The sequence below is a fragment of the Carassius carassius genome, chromosome 33 (genome assembly GCF_963082965.1).
Source record: "Carassius carassius chromosome 33, fCarCar2.1, whole genome shotgun sequence".
NCBI lineage: Eukaryota > Metazoa > Chordata > Actinopteri > Cypriniformes > Cyprinidae > Carassius > Carassius carassius.
Genome location: NC_081787.1, coordinates 14,931,776 through 14,939,082, shown reverse-complemented (window position 1 = coordinate 14,939,082; position 7,307 = coordinate 14,931,776).

The window sequence follows — 7,307 nt, the reverse complement described above, 5'->3', positions numbered from 1 at the left end:
AGGGCAATTCATTGAGTACTCTTCACATGCACTGTGAGAAAAAAAAAAAAAAGAAGAAAAAAAACAGGGCCTTTTAACAAATGTGAAATATACTTTTTCATACTAGAAAACTCGAAACATTTCTGGACATCATCAAAGTCATCATCAAATGCCTATTTATCTGCACAGTGCACAGATGAAACAGCATTGTTGTGTCTGGACTGTACTAAAGTTACTTCACATTCTTGAGAGAGTCTGTAAATAAATCATTTATTTATAGTAAAATAAGACAATTATTGTGCTTAATTAATGAAATTGAATTGAGTACATGCATTTGCTCAAGATAAAAGCCCTTGGTGGCAGCAAAAATATTCTACTCCACTTTTGCTGATTTGTAAAACTTTGTTAATGCTCTAAGAATCGGTTTCCGTGGCAACTGCTATTGTACCTACAATTATGCTCCAAGCCAACCTTAGGTGATATCAAATAAAATAATTTTTGTAGGCAAACGATGATGAATAGGATACATCTGTGCTTGCTTATTATTCTTTAATGATAGTCAAGTATTCTGATAAAAAAAAGTTCATTATAATTATTATTAATAAAAATAATAACATGTTAAAGATTGGACATTACAGATTCTATATTGTAGTTGGGCATTGCATAAAAATTAACATTTATTATTTTCATTGTTTCTGTTCTTTTCTTTTATTCCATAGAAATCTTGTGTCATAAAAGTACAATACCTACGCATTTGTGCCGCAGAGGTACAGTATATGTGTTATGCACAAACAGGACTTTGCTGGTCGGTGTTTTTGATTGTGCCAGTCTTTGAGGGGGCTTTTGAATGAGATTTTGCATTAAGTTACAGGGCAATTCCATAAAGTTTAATTACATGTTAGCTCCCCGTGGAACAGAGAAGATTAGAATAAAATTAAAATGTGGTGGCGCAAAAGCTCTCCAGCGCTATGGAGCAGAGCTGTGACCTTACGAGACCCTGAATTGTCCATATATTCCTATTGCATATGGAGAATAGAGTGGGGTGGCTCCCCATTCAGTAAAAGACTTTGTGATTATTTTTAGTCAGTCATTAAGTATTCATAAATGCTTTTTGTATCATATTGCGTAACAGGCCTATTAGGTTTTTGAAGACTTTCATTGACATTGGAGCTCTTCCCCGAAGGTAAAATGGCTGCATAGACAGTGGGCTTATGATTTGAGCAGAGCTATGTTATATACAACTGTATACAGTATATATATATATATATATATATATATGTGTGTGTGTGTGTGTGTAATATGTCTATAGTGTGTGTCTATAAAATGTATATATATATATATATATATAACCCTATATATATATATATATATATATATATATATAACCCTATATATATATATATATATATATAACCCTATATATATATATATATATATATATATATATATAAATATATATATATATATACATAATTTTTTTCTGAAAACTACCCCTTTAACAAAATCAACAATATACCTTCCAAAGATCAAGTTGACTGAAAGCAGCTCAGTGGCATTTCCTGTTAGATGACATTTCTTCTTCCTCACTTATGTTACTGATTAACACCACCAGTGATGTATGTTTCAAACATATTAATACATTACAGAAGTTAATAATAAAACTATAATTTTTTTTACCTCATTTCCAAGAACCTGAGTTTGACTTAATAATGTTGATATTCATTAATATAAAATACATTAATAACCAAATTGTTTTTAACTGGTGTCTATTTATAGGCTGTCTCCTAACATATGTAAGAGATGGTCTGTGCTGATACCCTAATATGTAAAGTAAGCGAGATCAGATCATCTTCGGTGGTGTTCAAAGCAAAGAGATGCGTTCAGGGTCTTTGGCTTTTGACTTTGTGCTATTCTAAGGAATGGTGAGCTCACTAATTAAAGTATAATGCTGCTCCTTTACAGGGATGCAGCCGGGATCGTTCCCATGTGGCAGAAATGTAACCGTTATTGAAATGTTCAGGTCTAAAAATACTAATGGCGTGAAGTATGCAATTACTCCAGGATTGTTCTTGGATTAACCACAGCATGTGTAAAGATGGAACAGATGCTATATGTTAACTATTTCAAAAGGCTATTATTAACATTCCAGTGTTGATGGTTGACATTCCATGCTACTGATTGTTGGTTTTCAGTTATGTTGTTGTGAAGTTTAGCTCCTCTGTTGAAATGAAAATGGTAACTCTGAGAGGAAAGCATGATTATTTTTTAATATATACTTGCAAATACTACTATTTATACTATTTACTGCTACTACTACTACAGACACACACATACACTCGCATTTGTGGTTAACGGGGACTCTCCATAGGCGTAATGGTTTTTATACTGTACAAAATGCATTTTCTATCGCCCTACACCAACCCTACACCTTAAATTACCCCTTACAGAAAACTACTGGTAATTTTTGAATTTCATAAAACACCGTTTTGAATGTTTTTTGAGCCTTTTGTTTTACAGTGACACAAACCATGGTTACGTTGTAGTAGTACCCATCATTATACATATTTGTGTCCTCATAAACCATACAGTATATACCAGTATATACACACACACACACACTTCCCTTTATGTCTGTGCTTTATAGATCACATTTGTCTTGATCTGCTACCTGTCAGTGCTATATCAGCATATGCGACCTTTTGAAATGACATTGCGACCCTTATTTTTATGAGGTCGCAAATGTATCACTGATTATTTTTGTACCTACCTTATGTTTTAGGCAATATGCTATGATTTACTATGAGCATTTATTAAAACAGAAAATGTGTATTTTAAAAATACGTTTTATAACGTGCTCTGTGCATTCAACACATCAAGTTGGCTTCAGCCCCGCGATGCGGGAAAGCTGAACTGAGCATGTGGTTACTTGCGCGCTGTGTTCGGTGCGCACGAGAGAGAGAGCCGCGTCTCGCTAACAGCAACACTTAACCGAGCTCTCCTTCAGGACGTTCACGTCCTCCTGCACCTGTACGAACAAATACAAATCGCAGTTTAAACAAACAGAAAAGGATGCGAAAGAGCTTAATTCAGCACCGCGGTGTCCTGGTGTTCAGGGCGCAAGTAGAGACACGTCTCAAAGTCTTCTTGCTTTTGTACCGACAACAAATACATACAAACTATGTCAAAATACCTGTCTGTTAAAGTGTGTTCGAAAAGTCTGTGGTTATGTCTTAAGTGAAAGTAAAGATTTGGAAAGAAATCGGATGTGTATTATTATAATGGATGCACTGTCTCTTAAAGTGACGGCACCTAATTTGCTAGCTCTGGTGTCGGTGTCTTTAATGTATGAAAATGTAAGTAAATCACTCACTGCTCTTGAATGAATTACTTTGTAGTTTTAACAAGAATTTATCCACAGTCAAACTAAAAATCTGATATAATTGATTATATTGTTTTACTGGTGGGTGCAGGACTAGTTCATTTATGTAAGTGAGTATAGCAAAATACAGCGAACTGTGAAACATTATACCCCAAAATTCTTCATACTGTAGACTACCAGTGAAATTGATAAAAAAAAAAAAATTTAATATATATATATATATATATATATATATATAAATAAAATTAGGGACCTGACCATGTTTTGCTTAAGTGTTTACTTCTTTAATTGCTAATGCAACCTTTTCACACCACAGACTGAACAAAATAAAGCATTGCTTGGTAATTGTTCAACAAAGTATTGATAGTTGTGTAAATATTGTCATACTGACAGTTGTCTGAAGTTTTGGTTGATTCCATTACATATTTTTCTATCAAAGTTATCTGACATTATCAAGATGAATTTGTTCTGACACAGTTTAACTCTGAGTTCTTGTCATATTTTATTACCATTTTCTAAACTATAACAAATAAACTGTGATAATGTGAGAAATGTTGAAGGTGTATGAATACATTTTGGTTTGACTGTGTATTTTATTTTACAGCTATTTTACACTTTACATTAGTTTCAGGACACCTACAAACTTAAAAAAAGGAAACATTGTGTAAATAGCACAAATAAATAAATAGAATACAGTAAATATTAAACCATTTCAGACAGGGCCCACTGTACAACCTGCACCAGGGCCCCTCTAACCCCAGCTACAGCCCTGGGTTAAGGTACCAAGACGGAGCAATGCACTGTGTGTACTGTAAGAAATAAAACAAGAAGGCATGTGGTTTAAAAGATGGCAAGTAAAATAAAAAGCACATCTGTATGCAATACAGTTTCAAAGGTCCTCCATTCCCTTCTTCAAGAATTAAAGATAAAGATGTCAGATGGTTCTGTGGCTTGATGGCTACTGGACACACTCCAGATATATTTTATACAATTTTAGAGTGAATAAGTATTGCTAAGTTGCTAACTGACATAATATCATGAAACAATTTTAAAAAATGTTTTCCTTCCCATTTAGCCCAATTTACCAGATGCATTGCAGTGGACTAATTACATCTACTTTTCTACTACTGGTCATTTTTCATCAACAAGCTGTTATAAAAATTTTCCTCACGTTATTCAGACGTAACCTTCATTTAGTAACAAAATCTTGCACGTGATGTGTCACATTATTGCTCAATATGAAACTTCTTTTTTTATCTCCAAGGTATTAAAGAAGGTTGTTGCTCAGCAACTGCACCTATTCCACAGGAACGACAAAGGTGGTTTCTTCCAGACAGGATTTATACCTAATCACAATACCGAGACAGCACTAGTTACAAAATAGTCAATGACTCATTATTGTGCTGATGGATCTCTTTGCCTCAAGATCTCAGTGCAGTGTTCAAAACATTGTCCTAACTGTCTGTAAATGGATTCCCAATCTAAAAAAAAACTTTAACAGAAGTTTGGAAACTTTTTGAATGTTCAAGCTTAATTATGACATCCCTTAAGGTTTTGTTTTAGAGATATTACTGATTTACTTGTGCTATAACTTCATGACATGGATATTTGCATGCATTGTTTTAGCTTTTATTACTTTATTAATAAGAGTATGAAATTTTTATCTGCTGCTAAGAATTGTCTAGATTTCATGAAAGCTTGTTTAAAAAAATATATATTGTGTAACAAACAAATTGGATAAACACTCACAATGAATTTTTTTTTTTTTAATTTTGGAATCTGTGGCAGCAAAGACAACAACAACAAAAAACAAAACAGAACTCTGAGATGTAAACTTGGAATTGCGGGTATAAATTGTGTCATAAAAAGTTGTAAGTTCATGGTAGAAATTGGCTTCTATTAGATTTTCTCTATATTCTCTGATTTCTCTGATCTAATAAATTCATGTTAATTTTATAGCTCTTGCCTAAATTTTTTTTATAAAATAATAATAAAAATAATAATGTTGAACACATCAGCTCCATTTTTATTTAATTTTCCATTTAATTGAATTTGCCATTTAATCCAGTCATTTGTATATAATTTGTATATAATATATGTGCACAGATTCACAAAAAGTTCTGAGCACTTATTTGGTACTTGAGGTATACAATGAGGCAATGAAAGAGCAAGATAATTGACAATATAACTTATTATTATTAACTTTTATCATTAACTTTTATTATTAACTTTATTATTAACTTATTATTATTACTGATTATCAATAACTCCAGCTTTTTACTAGCATGCTCACAGAGACGTGTTCATGTAAGGCAAAAAAATACTGTGTGATGTTTACATGATTGCGAGCGATAATGGTGAAAAGCGAGAGGGAAAAGATCAAGTGTATCGACCATCAAACCATCAGACGTCTCTTTATGGGGAAACATGATACACACTGATAGAATTCCTCAAAGTGAACACAAACAAGAAAAACTCCATTTGTTTTCCCTCTTAACTGGGCTTGATAAAAATGTTCAGCATTAAGGGAATATTACTGCCACAGAGTTATGTGCTTGATAATTACACTATGGCTCTCTGGCACTGACCTCTTTGTATATGTCTGGAACGAACAGGGTTTTCACATCAGAATGGCCATTTAGAATCTGTTGCCTATGTTGTTTTGTTCTCATTATTGACTGTAATGGGACAATAAATATATTAATGACAATGAATTGTCAAGGAATTTCCTTTTGTTTTTTTGAGCACACATAGCAGATTCCACAGCTATTTGTTTTAGCGTTCTGCATGAGATCCTTTTGACCTGGTGGATTTGCTCAGGGTAAAAAACACCATTGTATCTCATTTGGTATTGAGACCTTGTTAAAACCTTTCATGAATGTAACACTTATCTTGTTATTATATGTTTTCAAAGGTTACAATGTGCAGGCAATTTGCTCTTAAAGGAATACAGTAGTTCTCCCAAAAATAAAAAATAGAAATTGCTGAAAATGTACAAAGCCTCATCAGACCACCCTAGATGAGTTTGTTTCTTCATTGAAGCAAATTTGAAGAAAATTAATTTGATGTGAATGGGCGCTGTCAGAATGAGAACAGCTTGTAAAAACATCAAAATAATCCACAAGTAAAAACAATATATATATTTCTATGCAGTAACAGCTTATGCATGTTTCCAAGTACTTTTATCAATACATTGATAGAATTGATTAAGCAAAATTGTCTAGCATCTTTTTAATGAGTATGTTAGATTCTGACTAGATTAATTCTGACACTTTCTAAACCTGATGCTCAGGAGTTTAACCTTTCAATAGCAAAATAAAATCTATCCCATCACTCATTAGGTATGTTAATACATGCAAATGAATGGATGCCATGTGTTTGACCCTACCAAGGACATTCTCTGTCCGCGTCTCAGAAAGGCTATCTGCTCATCTGCCTTTTTAGAAAAGTTCTATTCTTATATAAATTCTCTAGAAATTACACTAAGAATTCTTCCTGAAATTATGGTAAATTCAGTTCTGCAAACTGCATGCTCTAACTGTCTCTTTACGTTCAATATCATCTTACCATCCATAGAAGAATATTATTATAAGGAAACATTTTTATATCTGAGAATAATAGGCATATATCTAATTCTCAGTGACATCTTCTTACATTTCATTATATCAAGTACAGCTCAAGAACTGAATAGTCATATAGAACAGCACTGATTGGTGTAGTAACAAATTTCACCATTTAAATTTTTCCATATGATTACAAAGAAACAAGTAACACATTAAATTAAACGTGAACATTTTCCAAATGCACTAAAATAGCATTATCAGGTAAACCGTACTATAATATTTTTAATTTACAAAAATATATAAAGAAAATAAATAAACTATCACCTTTATCATTAAAAGAGATGTGTGGCCATCTCAACCGTTTGAGGCTCATAATAAAATATTAT